Source organism: Notothenia coriiceps, unplaced genomic scaffold, assembly GCF_000735185.1.
Source record: "Notothenia coriiceps isolate Sejong01 unplaced genomic scaffold, NC01 NC01_scaffold00011010, whole genome shotgun sequence".
Taxonomy (NCBI): domain Eukaryota; kingdom Metazoa; phylum Chordata; class Actinopteri; order Perciformes; family Nototheniidae; genus Notothenia; species Notothenia coriiceps.
In genome coordinates, this window is record NW_011343711.1 from 301,968 (window position 1) to 317,968 (window position 16,001).

Below are 16,001 nucleotides of genomic sequence, written 5' to 3' on the forward strand. Positions count from 1 at the left end.
AGTCTTGCTCTACACACACATACATACGCACAATAGATATAGAATGACCTGTGCCGCTCTCGTTAGATATGTGATATTATTGACCAGGAGCACTGGGAATACTGAGCATCTGTGTTTACTTCCCCTATTTTTTTTTTAAGTTTCTTTGTCTGTTTCTGGTTGTTATGCCTCCCCTTGTTCTGTAGCCAGGAGGCTGGTTGGTGTGATGAGGGCTGACTGGTCCTGTTGTATCTTATTCACTGCTCTGCAGTCCAGCCCTGGCACCAGACCTCACAGCTGGGTTATTGATAGAGAGGGTTGCTTAGTTCTGTAGGAGAACTACACAAACAGTTACTTTGTCAAGTTTTAAATCAATACAGGTTACAATTATAATCAAGGAAACAAATGTTCTTAGTTTATACATTTCCATTGAGATCCAGCTGTTACTAAAGATCACACACTTGGTTTTGCATGTTTTATCCTGGAAACTACTTCATTTTGCTGATAATAAATACCAGTTTGCTAATAACAGGATACAATGGGCTTATCTCCTGGCCGCCTGCATTGTTTTCCATTCATTTGAACTTAAAGCAACCCTCTGAGATGTAAGTGTTGGTTGCCAAGCGACCATTATTTAGATTAAGATAAACAGGCACATTTGAAACCCCTTTCACAGCTATTTGTGTGCTCATTAGTTGTCTTCTTGATTCCAAACAGCATAATTCAGCAGACTGTTGTTGCAGTGCTCTTGAATGCTTTAAAGTTAAATTTTTAAAATGTCCCTGAATCAAATTGACAAATGTGCCAAATTACAATGATTGTGAAAATCCTTATAAAAAAGAAGACAAATAATGTTCACAGATAGATTACTTGTTAAATTGCATCTTGAGTATCAACAAAATAAATTCACTTCACAGAGCTCACCCTAAAAGCAACATACAATCAATCTAAAATGTAGGCTAAGCTTATGAAAATGGTTAGCAGTAATGTCAAGAATTTCTGGAAAAGGGGATAAAACATGCATAACATGTTAAAATGATGGTTTTATAAACAGTGTGGATCCAAACAACTGACAGAAACTGGTGTGATCTAATAAACTCTTGCTGTTGTATTAGTAATTCTTTACTTTTTGTTTAGCCGAAACAGTCCTATTATCATGATGAAGCCTCTCACTGTTTAAAATGTGCAGCCAAGTGTAAAGTTGTCATTCCTTATATGTGCTCTTTAGAATGTGGAGTGTGTGTGTGTGTGTGTGTGTGTGTGTGTGTGTGTGTGCGTGTGCGTGTGCGTGTGCGTGCGCGTGCGTGTGTGTGTGTGTGTGTGTGTGTGTGCATATGAAGCCACTCTCCAAGGGGAAATTGTTAGCAAATGGACTCCAACTGCTGGTCTTTTAGCTTTGCAAACACAACCTGAAGGCCTATCCCCACTTCCCCTTCTCAATGCCCCCCACCCACATCAACGAGCCCCCCACCCGCTACAATTCACCTGCCCTACAACCCCAAGGCTTCTCATCCTTCTTCTCCCTCCCTCTTTTCTCCCCTTTTCGATTTCGCTCCCACTCACTAACTTAGACATTTCCATACCTATTCATCATTCCTCCTCCCTCCCTCTATGTGTCTCCTTCTTCACACACAGAGAGTCATTCCTGAGTGGGTAAATAGAGTAAATTGGAGCTGACCTCCAGGGTTAGCAGAGGCCACGCTCTCTTTTCATGTCAAAGCCATCTGAAGGCTGATTGGTTGATTGCAGTGCTCTCCGCTTCCAAAAGGCTCCCTTGTGCGGCTGTAATTGCCCTATCATGTGCGCGTACACATCCACAACGCACACACAAGCATGCATTGCGCATACATACATATGGATGCACACAGAGACACACATACACACACACACACACACACACACACACACACACACACACACAAACACACACACACATTCTTACAGGCAAATGACTTAATTGGTGTTAATTGCATAATGACAGTAGTGAATTGGACCTGGGTCAGAGGTGACACAGGTTTGAGTGGAGTGGGGGATGGAGAAAGGATGTTGAGAAGATGTGAGAGGAAGGCTGGCACTTCTATTCCGTCTTATTCTCTCTCTTTTTCTTCCCCAGTTTCAATACTTAGCAATCCTTGACATGATTGCAGAAGCTGGCCCGTAGGGATGACATACAAGAACACACACACTAAAAACACCCAAAAACAGACATCCCTTTGTGGCATGGAGGGATGCTCTACACTTAACACAAGGATTCAATTTGACTCAGTCAGCATATGTGGCTGTGTATGCATGTGTGTACCTACGAATGTGTGTGTATTTAACTATACCAGCAGTGTATGTTTGTGTGTGACTGCCGAGGCAGCTGAAAGAGCTCTATTGGTGAAAACGTTTAAGCCATCATCATTAGAGAGTTGTTGGTACAGAGGTGTGTTTTAGTGAAGGACGTAATTGGTCCGTCATAGTGCTGTGTAATCTTCTCATATTCTATGAAAACAGCCAAAGCTATTGGCCATAACTGCGATGTTTAAGGTGGGACCTTCCCATGTTAAACATACAGCATCTTCGCTTGATACTGGCTGAGACCAAATAGCAGTAAGAGGTTGGTTTGTGTAAAGTTTGGTGAATACCAGAAGCCCTGCAGTCATGTATTATATCTCTCTGCTATATTGTACTCATGTACATCAATTGTGTGTATGTATGTATTTGTGTGTGTGTGTGTGGATTGCATGATTTCTAAACCAGAGCTTTCTCAAGTGGAAACATTGCTGCATCTGAGACCACCCGGGATTAATTTCTCTTTGTAAAAACTTTATTGTGTAAATGCATGCATGCATTTTTGTGCATGCCTGGACCCTACTGCAATTAAATGAGTGGGTCTGTGAGCGCATATGCCTGAATCCCCTTGTGTCTCCTGCAAGTGCATGTGTCCTTGTGTGTGTGTGTGTGTGTGTGTGTGTGTGTGTGTGTGTGTGTGTGTGTGTGTGTGTGTGTGTGTGTGTGTGTGTGTGTGTGTGTGTGTGTGTGTGTGTGTCCTTTTGAGTGGGAGTTACAGTATCCCCAATCCTGCTGTTTATAGGATGGAGTGAAAAGTGATGGAAGGTATGGAGAGAGATGGGCCAGTGATGACATAGCCTTATGTTCACCCCCTCTGGATATGGCCTATACTCTATATTAGATCTATCCATCATAGCTGCATTCGAGTCCCACATGCTTCCTATACCAATCCGTAGCGTTTCTAGATGTCCACAAACATGTGTTAGTACCATCAATGTTATACTCATATGGTACATGTCACGCTCATACTTGTAAAGCCTGAATGTACTTTGTCATACCCACTGCATACTTAGTGTGTGTAGCCTGTATTGACTCTCTTTAAGTGGTTTTCCAAAGTCAGATGATAGATGTATGGTTTTCTTGTAGTTCCTCAGAAAGACTTCCCCACAGGCTCATCTAGACACAAAAGGAGCTGTCACCCTTTGCTTTTCTGATCTCACTGTGTGTTCATTCAAATATGTGTATATGTGTGTGTGTGATTAGTGTTACTGGAGGAGGGTTTGTGTGTGCATGTGTAAATGCCTCTGTGTGTGTCGGAGCTGTCACCTGTTCCTTGTGCTCTGTACAAGCCCTGTCTCTGGGCGAGTCTTTGATCTGGTCGACAGGAGATTCCTATGGTGTGAAATAGCCCCGGCCAGATTTACTCAATGAAAGAGCAGGTCTTAACCACTGTTATTACACTCATTTTTTTTAAATGCTTGTGTCTGTCTCTCTCTCTCCCTCTCTTATTCTCCCAGCCTTGCTCTGTCTTTGTCATTTGCTGCCTCCTTACATGTGTATGCACTTGTAAGTGTACATAAATCTTAAGTTGGAGGGGATTTTCTGTAATATTTACTGCTCAAGCCTTTGCATTGAGTGGTAGCTGGAGTCAAAAATCCACTGAGCCCTGCAGTCAAAGCCAAGGTTACCCATCATGTTACCAAACAACAGATGTGTAGAGGTAGGTATAGAATTAAACAGGACAACATGTAGCTTATTCTCCTTTATCAGTGTATGCATACTTCTACGAGACAAAAATCTGTATATCTCTATAACAGATGAGACAAAGGAAACACTAAGTCTGTGGCCCCCTCTCCCTCTTTTTCTCTGTGCTCTGATATTAGTGTTTTCGGTTGGGTGTGTCCGTCTGAGCTGTTGAACATGTGTTGGAGCCCAGGTGGGGAGAGACACAATGCAATTATGCCTGTAAAACACTACTCACGTAACTTAAACACTGTACACATGTGTACTGGCAGTTACAGGGGCTGATACTTTTTTATTGTGGTAAGCTGTGCGATGTTAAATGGCCCATTATAGAGACCTAAAAGGAAGACAGAAGAAGCCGAGTTGAAAGGACGGAGGGAAAGAGATGGTTTATTTTATTGCAGAGCTCATAACTAGGGTGTTTACCATATATTGTGCAGCAGAGATGGTGCTAAGCTAAGCTGCAGGTATCGTATAGCGAGGCATGGGCACCTCAGGGAGAGAGGTCAGTTTGCTTTACCACTGCTGGGCACATTTAGTATCGGGCTGGCTTATGTATAAAACATCATGGCGTTCGCATCCTACTCAAAGTGCAGATTCTTAAAGAAAAGGTTTACAGTTTTGAAGTCTGTTTAAAAAGCATAGTGAGTTCCCCCTTTGAACTTTGAAGCAGATTTGTTCTTATTGAAATAAGTACTTCTTTTTATACTGGCTCTTAAATAAATGTTCACATATCATAACCTCCTTTTTTTCCCCCTATCCGCTACAAGGGTCTAGGATCAGAGGGTTTCGTATTGTAAGGCCTCATAAGGCGAACTTGTAAGTTTTGACACACCTAAATAAATGTGAACCTGTCCTTTAACATTTGAGTGCACTGCCTAAAAAATAGTCATGTTTTTTGTTTATGTACTCATAAGAATCAATCCTTTTTTTTAGTACAAAAACATATTGTCTCATCACTTAAATGCACATTCAGGAATTTGACTTTTTAAAATTTAAAATCCAAGTCTTTGTTTCAAATACCTACCTTCAACTAGGTAAGTGGACTGAGAATGCTGTCACCTATCATTAAAGCAACCAGGGGGAGATGTGGGGTATGCCAGGGAAACACAACTACTCAAAGATGTGTGGTAATGTGAGTGATGGTTGAAAGTCATAGTCTGTGACCTGAGAAAGCTCCTACTAAACATCAGCACATGACCTTGCTTGGGAGGCCTGAATTCTTTAAGCCTTAAGCCGATAGTATTCCCAGCACCACCCAGACAAAATGGACCAACTTACCACACACACACACACACACACACACACACACACACACACACACACTCTTGTGGTTGGACGCTGGCTAGTGCCCCCTACACACACACACACACACACACACACGTACACATGCCAACATTTCATACTGCATATGTTACACGGTTTTTCGAAGTCTGCACACAATTCACAAAATCTCTTTTTCACATCATCTCTCAACTTTTATTCTTCCTAATTTCGATAATTTTATTGAAATAAACCAGAGATGAAAAGTTATTCCTAACTACAGTATGCCAACACATCAATATTCCACATTGCATCCTTTCACAAACAGTAACACATACGTTACAGTCCCAGTCCAACTCTATAACAGAATCAGAATTGTGAATCAGAATTATTTGTATTAGTCCCACAGTGGGGACATTTACATTGTTACAGCAAAAAGTGGCATAGCAGGTAAAAACGGCATGCATTTATAAAGATATTCAATATACAGAATAAAAAGCACATTAGTAATAGAATACAAGTAAAGACAAATAAGTACACATCCATTGATATCATAACAAAGAGCATTTGCTTAGCGACAGCATCATAACCGGTTCCATTATTCAACAGCAAGACTATAAGTTAAGCCTTAGTGAAGTTACTGTAGATAAGTCTATCAGCGCTTATTTAATATGTACAGTGTGTTTCAGCTGTAAATATCACACACATATGAGATGCTTTGTCAAAACTAACTAGGATTATTTACTCTCTATCTGTGCACAGAGCCAAATCTCTGTCACTTTCTACGATGCTTATTTATGATCCACAGTATCTTCCTTTACGGTTCACTGGAGGCGCCTTTCCATAGTAATGCACAGAGCACTCAAAAAGGTTGTTAAAGGTTCAAGAAGGCCCCACAAGAAGTGTCTGTGGTTTTAGTCAGAGTGACAATGTACATGTTTGGTGCTCCAGGGGCTTTTTAAAGTTCAAAGATAACTCAGGAATTATAACAGTTTTTCCTCTAAATGTGTCTGTTTCTGGCCTCCCGCTCATCAGGTACCCCTATTTTCTGTTTTACCCTACAGTACTTGTTTCTCACACCTTTTCTTTCTCACCTATACTTTTACACCACACATTATATCTCTCCACCCTAAGGCTGTAAAGGTGGGTTATTTCCCCAAAAAACATTTCCCCAAAAAATATGTCCCCTTGCGTCTTTTCTGAATATCCTCCTTCTTACTCCTCTCATTGCCCAACAACATGCTTGCTGGCAGTGGGACCAAACAGGCTGGTGTGCCTACAAACCCATAGACACATTACCTCTGAAAGAGAAATGCTCAGAATAAGCAGTTTAGCTGTTAGGCATCATTTTAAATGTGTATTCACCGCTTCACAGGTCAGACTGAGGTAAAGATCACTAGCAGACCACCAGGCATCGTGAAAGCCTCCCTATTTATCCACAGCCTATATCCTATGTGTCTCAGGCCTGGGGCTATACTGACCCCAGGAGCACCAAACAGACTTGGCCAACAACATGATTGGCTCTTCCTGAGACCGGACTTAAATAGTATTAAGGACCGCAAGGCAGCTGTGCTAGCACAAACACACTTGACATCAGCCTCGACTTTGTCACTGTTAGATCCTGCTTATGGACACAGTTTTAGTTTGGTTGAATAAAGTTGTAAAATAGGCTGTGGCCAGTCCATGGTGTGCAAGAAAGAAGAGGCACAGGCATACAAAAGAGAGAACAAACCACGAAACAAAGTCAGTTAACTCTAAATCCAAGTGGGATGGATGTATAAATGAACATATTGTTTGTATTGGATAAGCAGGGGGCTCTAATGTTTGATAACCAAACACAAAACTTTGCTGACTGTGTAAATCTTCGTTTGAACTTGTCTACCTCAAATACTTGTAGCTACTGAATAGATGTTATTATCAGATTTTGTTGACACAAGTGTCCCACACACACACACACACACACACACACACACACACACACACACACACACACACACACACACACACACGTGGATACAGATTCTTACGTAAACACAGGTCCACATCCAGGCGCAGATACGCACACCAACACATACCTATTTAAAGGTGAGCCTATTTTTTATTCAGAGCAGATTGAGATCTGAAGGATCACATTTATTTGCTTAAGTGATCCTAAATAGATCCGAGATGACCAGACCAAACCAAACCATTTGAACTTCATAGCTCCGTCTTTGTTGTTTCTCTGCCCATGTATAACAATGGGACAAACACACACTCACACACACACACACACACACACACACACACACACACACACACACACACACACACACACACACACACACACACACACACACACACACACACACACCCTGGTCTGCTCATGATCAGAAATCATGATTTGCCTATAAGAAGCCCAGTAATCAGCCCTTCCTCTTACTTGTGTGTGTTGCACCAGGGCAGGAATCCATAAAATGTGAAGTGCAGTTTGTGTTGTCTGCATTCTGTCGAGTATAAGTGCTCAGTCGTAAGAAAGGTTTTTTATGTTGTAGAAGCACAGAACAGAAAAAAAGATGCTTCAATGTCTCCAATGTATAGTAGAAGGGCAAATCAGTTAAGAGAGGGAACTCAACTATGGACAATAAAGAACAGATGGAGAAACGGAGTCTGTGTGCAGGGAGAGAGAGGAAGCGACTAGTTGGGTCAGGAGTGAGAACTGATGGGTCAGTGAACGTGGTCTCATCTTGAGAAGACATCAAGAGCAGGGTGGAGCATTATTCTCACCATAGAAAACCACGGAGGGTTTACGGTTTTCATTAGCGCTGCAGTATTTTTGTAATATGCTTACAGGCACAGACACAAAAAGGAGAAGAAAAACATAAAAAAAAAACATTTTTGCAACTTCGCTGTTTGTGCAGAGTTTCACTTCAACTTTCACAAGTTGTCATTTATTTTACATCTTTCAGGAATAATGTCTTCACTCCAGCCCACACTGTATCCTCGGCATGGAAATGTTCCTGAATATCTCTGACGTCTGTCATGTAATTTCCCCACATTTATCTGTGTGGACTCTTTTTCACACAAAGAGCGAAGCAGGCACAAGAGAAGGGTTTGATGTAGGCACATGCATACTTTAAACATGTTCCTGTAGGCCTAGCACCTCTACACACATTTAAGGGTCCTAGGTCAAATGTTCAAAGAACTCCACCATGCACCCACACCCCCCAAACCAAGCCTTCCACTCTCCCACCTTTACCCGCATGAGAGTGCACCGCAGCTAGACTTGCATCCACTCTGTTTTTTTGCGGATAGGGGTGAGAGGCTGTTACCATGTCAGTCGGCATGGCCTCTTATCAAACCATCAGACTACCCTCAGATTCTCTTTCCAGATGGAGGTGAGATAGGGCCTCAGAGGCCCGGACCCCCGCAGACACTGAGAGCATGGAGGCCTCCCCTGATCTCCTACCTGATGGAGGTGCTTTAATGTGGGTTCAGGTTTCACTTGTCTCCCCTGCCTGGCTGGGCCTGCGCTGGTGTCGGGATGCAGGCGCGTTCAAGGCTCTTTGGCCTGGACTCTGATGGGCTCCCGCTGCTCCACTTTGAGGTGTAGCTCTAGGTCAAGGTGTTGTTATGGGACACAAGCTTACCATGGTCCCCAAGCTATTTTCACTAGGAAAAATAGGTGCAATAGAGAGTTGTATACACAGCCATCACAGGCAGACTTTGATGCTCAAGCAGCTGGCCCACTGTAGAGCTCTTGACATTTCTCCCAATAACATAAACACTGCCACTCACACAGAGCGAGAGAGTGGAAAAGAGAAAGAATCCTGTGATAAGGCAAACAAAAAAAAGCTTGAAGGAGTAAATGAGTGAGATTAGTCTGAGGAACTTCTGAGCACTAAGAGAAGCAGATCAAGAGAGACAGAGTGGGTGAGAAGGAGGGGAGGAGGAGGAGGAGGAGGAGAGGAATTTGGGAGCAGTGAGAATTCCATGCACCTTTTATTGTTGTTGCGCAAACCTGTATTTTAGACCTGCATGAACATTTTGCACTTTTATGAACATAGTTTCTTTTTCGCCCCAAGTCATACATGAATATTTGAAGATGTCCTGCCAATCTTTCCTCTCTGATGATTGTGCCTTTTTATTTGCGTGCGTGCATTTCAACATTTGTGCACACGTACAGGTTTTAACGCAAGCATACAGTACATGCATTTACATATGTGTGCGCAGCAGTGCTTGTGTCTTGTCCGTGCACAATATGTCAAAACAACCTCTACATTAGGAATAGGTACAGCAGATTCCACCCGTATCATTTGTACATTGGCACACCTTGGCTGGACTCGGGAAAGTCATCACCATTCCACACGGAGCCCTCCATCATTCCTCACAGGATTAGAGGAAGAAAAAAAGTGAGAGAAAAGGAGTTCAAGAAAGGAATTGCTCTTTGTTGCTGGCACAGTTGTTACTATAATTTGGCTGAAATAATAGAAGTTGTAAAATTGCTACCAGTGTCCCCCTCTGTCTTTATCCATCTCTGTCTAAGTTCATTTCAAACCAGATGTACATTTGAAGAGGCACAAAGCACGCTAGTGAAGCAGTTTTTGAAAAGTTCAGAATCGGCCCATGGGAAGCATGCACGGTGTCTGACTCGCAGATGCACACTGCCTCTTCATGGGAGTTTAATGAGTTTGATACATGAGATTTTCTTTCATCAACAGTCAACTCCACCTAGTGGTGTTTGTACTGAACAGATTTCTGGCTGCAGCAAGGAATAATCTGTAACGAGTGAAAGGTTACACCGTTGGTTGTTTATCTGCACAGTCACTTTAGCCTGAAACTGCTGGAGAAGGGAGAATCAATACTAAGGTTTTGGATATAATTCTCGTAAAAGCAACAAACAGTGCAGATAATGTTGCCTTTGAGATCTGGCTCAGTGCCTTTGTGGAATAGGCTGTCCATTGCTAGAGAGCAGTGGTAGACTGTGTTAGTAGGTCTCCGCAGCACCTCTTGGCCTGGCATCTGTGAGGCTTGCTCACACTTGCTTTCACCCAGCATGTGTTTGCTCATATGAAGGAAATTATGTAATTAGCCTTTGAGGGATTGTTTTCTTTCACTCTTTTCCCCCTTCTCTCCCGCTCTCCGTCCTTCTTTCCCTCCCTCTTCTTTTCTGCACTCACTCTCTCTCTCTCTCTTTCTAGTCTTATGACAGCAGGAGATGGCTAATCTGAGCCACACCCTAGCTCACCTCCTTCATTAATTGCCAGGGACCATCAGTGGAAGAAAATGAGCGCTTGCCACACAGATCTTAACTGAAGAGGTGCTTTGTTTAACATCAAAGGGGGAGTTTTTGAGATTTGTATGAGGGAGTGGAGATGGAAGATTAGGGCGTGCAGGGGGTTGTGTCAGGCTGCGTTGTGTGCTGGGAGATGGGTGCAGGGGTACACACGGGCAGCGTCGGGGGGAGGAAAACCTGGCATTTTGCTCTCTAATTCCAGCCGGCCTGGAGGCCTGGAGCGCTAAGAAGGGCCTCACTGTTGCTCTCTGGATCAGCCAGGTATTGCTTACATAAAAAGCAAGTGAAAACAGCTGTAGGGATAATTAGCTTGATTCTCCATTACATGCCATGAGGGCCAATAACTAAAAAATGGAGTTTTGTTTGGGTTAGAGCTGCAGTCCCAACCAGGAGGAAGTTGTAAAAGTCAGGCAGGAAAAAAAGAAAAAGAGGGGAAAAGGGAGAAATTAAGGGAAGAAAGGGCAAGCTCTTGAAGCAATTGTTACCAAGGAGATGTTCTCTCTTCTTGGGGTAGGTTGATGTGGGCCAGATTTGTAAAGAGTTCTAAAGAGCTGTGGTTTCAAAATAACTGGATGGGCATGTGAACACAGATTTTCTTTGTAATCCATTTATTATGTTATCTCAGTTTTTAGCCTGTGGGAATGTGCCACCTCGGATGAATTAAGTGGAGCTGGACCACAATCCAAGTGTTCTTTTTTGTATTACATTTTCTATAATAGATTACCTTACACACTGTCTTTCAAATTAGCAAAAAATAGGCTGTCATTTATTTGTTGAATCGTGATTACACCATGGACTATGCATTCAATAAATCAGACATATGATAAGAACAGTGATTTGTTTTGTCATTGTTTTCATTGGAAAGCATTTTGCCAAATCTGCTTCTCTTCTGACCTTCTTTCCAGAGGTTAAATAGACCATCCTATCAGAAACTTGATATTTCTGTGTTCCCATACTAGACATGTGACCACAGAGGATCTCAACAAAAAGAAAAAATGCATGAATATGTATACAGAACAGATGTTAGCTCTCTTACTCAGTATTTAACTCCAATGTCTGCCCCTTCATGCGCTTGTTTTACGTCTCTAGTCTTGTTAGGGTGCTGGAGGGGGGGGGCATCTTTGTACTGGTAATTGAATTTGGTGTGTTTCTTTTTTTTCTGTTGAAGTGAAAGGATACCAACCACAGTGTAATTCCAAGTGAAGGAGCAGCACTTTAACATTGGTGGTCCAAAAACTCTGCAAGGATCCATTTAACAGGCAGTTTATATTAGTAGCACTTAAAGACAAGAAGGGATTCAGCCGCTCACATCCAGACTCTCAGGGTTGACACCCAATCCCTGAAGACAAAGATAGTCAGTTGTACAGAAACGCAATTTAAATTTTGGGAAAAATACAGGTAGATTAACAAAACAGACACCTTACTGCCTTTTTTTGGATTTCCTTTCCACTTACTTGGCTTTGGCCTGGTATGTTGTGAATGTAGACACACAATACTCACAAAATGAACATTGTTTAATTTACACAGGGGTACCAGGAAGTAGAAATTGGTTTTCCCCTCAACCAAGCCTCTGCTGCAGAGGGCAATGCAAATGTTGATAAGTCAATCATTGTCCTTCTCCAGACACAGGCTAAACAAGTATTTATATGAGAAAGTGTTCACCCTGTCTGATCCCACTATCAACCACGCTGAGAGAGGGGAGTGGGGAGGAGGTAGAAGGCAACGCAGGGAGTAGAAGATAGGAATTGCTGATTGGAGTAGCAGGCAGATGAAGGCTGAGTGCTACAAGAGGGAGTGTGAAATTATGTTTTGCTATTTTATAACGTATGCATTGGTATGGTAGCAATTTTGAATTCAAAAGGACAGTTCACCCAATTGTGATCTGAAACCAACCCCCAAAGAGACTTCTATTTACTTTCATATTTGTGTAAATAAAGCCATTACCAATTGTGCTTTCCCCCACACGAAGGGACTCAATATCAAAATGAGAGGGTTTCATTGATCTGTTGGATAATTGTCAAGTGTACAATGTCATAGTTTTATCGGTAGCCATTTCTAAGGACTCAGGTCACGTTCTAAATATTACAGAGCAATTTATCACATTCCTTCCCTTTCATTCCTCATGCAGCCAAACTGCTGCACGTGAGTGTCTGTTTAATAAATTAAACCTCTATGTGTCAAATGTGCATTCAGCTGTTTTCAATCATACTCAACTTATTTTATAATTTAGTCGGACAAGTATACAGTGACAAGAGCTACCTTGCACAATTTAGGATCATCATTTTAAAATAGCGAGGGGGCATCTTGTTCTCTTTGTGCATGAAGTGTCTTGTATCTGAATTTTTTTGCTGACTATAGAAGCTGATGATGCAGAAAACTGTGGACATCGACCTTTGGGCTGAAAAGGCTTTAAGCTGCCTGTCGGAGCCATTTGAGCTCACTTAATTATCCAGAGCGTGGTTTTTGCTTTCCAGGCTGATATATTATGCTTTGCTTTGTCACATGTTTCTTAAGCGGGCATAATCATGATTACAATTTCAGAACTTACACTCAGGAACATAAAATTCCATATCATTTTAACACTCTGTCAAAACATGCTGACATGTTAAATAATCATTGGCTGATAAGCATACACACATTCATGACCACATATAGCAACACACACTTCCTCATTAACAACATGGACACAGGCGTCACATGTGAGTTTGTGTAGTGAATGCGTCTGTTGTGTGGAAGTAGTGAGGTGTTGACAGAGAAGAAAGAGGAGCGGTCTTCAAACACATCCACAGGCAGGTCGTGCTCTCCATTATGCCCTGCCGGGGGCCATATTTGTTGATTCTCTGGCCCCCAAATCATTAATTTAAGTGCAGGCGACGGCAATGAAACCTGAGAATGGCGACCAACACACATGCACAAATTCACACAATCAAGCATGTACATGCGCAGACACACATTTGATCACACTTACACGCAATCAGGTTTATGTGTACACACACACACACACACACACACACACACACACACACACACACACACACACACACACACACACACCCCTTGTTGCATAACAAATGATGGCACTTTAATTGCTGTGCATGTTTATTTACTCCTGGCTGTAATGGATGGTCCTTCTATGCCTTGCAGCCAATCTGAGAGAGACAGGAAGAGTGTGAGCTGTTCTGCTCACTGTTTTGAACACATTCCATACATTTGGCATTCCTCTATACACAAAACACTAACCTAAGATGCTACCATTCCATACCTGTAATCCTTTTATATTCAAGATGTTGGGGGTCATTGCTCAGGTCAAATCTTCTCTAACACAACATTTTCCCAAACTTTACCTGGGAACACTTTTAGTCCAAGACAAACAAAGTTTGTATTAAAGTTCTATCAACATGCTCTCCCTGAGTGACTGATGATAACGTCTTCAGTGATTGGTAGTTATTTTGGGGCCTGTTTGCTCAGCCAATGAGGCGCCCCCAGCGAGCTAGACATACATCATTGTTTCTTTTTTTTCCACAACTTAACCCTTAGGAAAGAAGTGAGTTGTTGCTGACTGCTGTGAGGGCTGAATAACAGACACATTCCAATAGCTTTTTATTTTGTATTAATGAGTACTTGATGTCTGGGCTGGTGCCAACTGCATTTAGCATTCTTAAGGACCTCTGGAGGTTCGCCAAACAGTTGGAGGAAGAAAATGGTCAAAGCTAAAAAGAAAACTAAATACTATGGATTCAAGTATTTTGAGATCTTTTGTCCATTACTACACAAATGAACTGTATAATGTAACCTTTTTGGAGAACATTTAAAACACAACCTTAAGTTCCTGGCTTGATGATGCATCTTCATATCCCTGTGTGAAATAAAGCATTCGGTTTTCATACTTTGTGGTTGACTTCTCCTCCTGATTTTTTTTTTCATGTTTCTTTCCACAGCTGTTTGTAGGTGTAGGCCAGGTACCAAGATGTTCAAGAGCTTCAACTGCAAGGAACACTGAACCAGCCCATACCTCCCCCCCCCACCATCATGTGAGCAGACCTGTATATGAACACATACCCCAGGATACAAGATTTTAATATATTATGGGAAAGCTCATTGTTCAGCCGGTCAGATATTCTCACATCTTACCGATGAATGTCACCTCTGCTGATAAATGCAATGGCCCACAGAGGGTGGGAGAATGCCGCCCACAGGACCATCAGTCATCAGCGTGGAGCTTCAAGGTATTGGCAAGCGGCCTTTATTTCCCTAGCTGTTTTCAATAGACTGCGAGCTGGATTCATTTTACAGTATTGCGGGTGCTACAGAGTTCTGGCTTAACATCAACCAGCAATCACTCCACCACTGTTGACTACTGGTGCGGCTGAGCTCAGACAGTGGAACTAGTTGTAAACCAATGCCAATCCTGGACTGGTTTGTGATGGCATGAATTTGTTTACTCCGGCAGTTAAATAGCAGACTTTTGTAAATATGACAACATGGACCTCAAAATCCACAGAGACCTTCTCAATGTACAGTGCCAAAGGAGACAACCCTGTCTGCTGAAACAAATGACTGAAATGACTGCATCTGACTCTTTCCGACTACCCAGTAAACCGCCCTATAGTTACTAGTTTCTTTGACTATTCCCCACTTCCTGCCGAGAGATCAACAAAGAAAGGTACTTTTGGGATTAAAGATGCACGACAAAAACTGTTCAAGCATCAGCTTACATCTTCGACACACGACTGACCTTAAATCGGTGAGCATGGTCTTCTTGTGAATTTCTCCTTGTGTTCTTTGAACCTGCATTGCGTTTGTAAACCAATATCCCGTCATCTTAGCTTTTCTACATCTGAAACATTTTTGAGTGCCACTTTTCTTTTTTAATTTTAAAAACTGTGGGTGACTTATTATGCTGATGAGTGGTTTATTATTTTGTGGTCTTTTTCTTGATCCTGTGAATCTGAGTAGCAAATCTGTTTATAATTAAGTGACTTGCATTTTAAAGCACTGTGTCATTACCTTTTTCACTGTACTGGAGGTTAAAGATAATGTACAGTGTTGTGTTTTGATTCAACAGTAACAGCGTTTCCATTTCGCCCTTACCTTATGTACAGTTTTTGTACACTGCGTGTGCATGTGTGTGTGTGTGGTTTCATGCTGCGCTCATGATTGTTACAACTGTGAGGATTTGGGGGGTAACAGTATTCACCCTTGACTTGTTCCACAGTGGCTTGCAGTGGTCAGCTTGTTTTTGTTGTTGGAATAAAAGTTGTTTTCATAAGAATGACACCATGTGTTTAATCTGCAAGACCATAATGTGAACATTGACATTGACAGTGTTATAGGTAAATCTGAGTGCAACAGTGGGTATTTTCACAAGGTGCAGTTTCACCGCCACTAATGGCAACTACAACAATAGACTCTTGCACTGCCCAAAAAAGAATTCTCCCCAGTTTTCATGGTCTACCAATTCTCTCTCTCT

The 16,001-nt window shown here is 42.1% G+C and overlaps 1 protein-coding gene across 1 annotated transcript in view; it reads left to right on the forward strand.

Annotated features, from left to right (window-relative positions):
• The window catches only part of LOC104946412 (ERC protein 2-like), a 40,896-nt gene extending 25,096 nt beyond the window's left edge, over window positions 1-15,800 (forward strand). The window contains exon 4 of the mRNA XM_010772248.1: window positions 14,470-15,800. The gene's annotated coding sequence lies outside the window, so the exon portion shown is untranslated. The remainder of the gene's footprint in view (window positions 1-14,469) is intronic.
• Window positions 15,801-16,001: the final 201 nt, after the last annotated feature.